Raw genomic sequence first — 282 nt, forward strand, 5'->3', positions numbered from 1 at the left:
CCCCCCCCCCTCTGTCAACTTTTGTTATAAATTAGTTTTTTCTTTTTATTTCTTTATATTTTTGTTCCTTCCTTCACAAACTCCTTTATTCTTTTTCTTCTTTTTTTCGTTGTTGTTGTTGTTGCTGTTGTTATTGTTATTATGTTTTTGTTTGTTCTATTAACCTTTTAAGGTCAAGAGGCGATATTTTATCAGAACACCCAAAATTCCATCAGCTATTACACACACATACAATATATATACATATATATATATACATATATATACATATATATATATACA

The 282-nt window shown here is 27.0% G+C and overlaps 1 protein-coding gene across 1 annotated transcript in view; it reads left to right on the forward strand.

Moving 5' to 3' along the window:
* Window positions 1-282, forward strand: part of LOC106880088 (phospholipid phosphatase 2-like) — a 173,056-nt gene that overhangs the window by 44,152 nt on the left and 128,622 nt on the right. The gene's annotated exons all lie outside the window — the stretch shown is intronic.

The sequence above is a fragment of the Octopus bimaculoides genome, chromosome 18 (assembly GCF_001194135.2).
Source record: "Octopus bimaculoides isolate UCB-OBI-ISO-001 chromosome 18, ASM119413v2, whole genome shotgun sequence".
Lineage (NCBI taxonomy): Eukaryota > Metazoa > Mollusca > Cephalopoda > Octopoda > Octopodidae > Octopus > Octopus bimaculoides.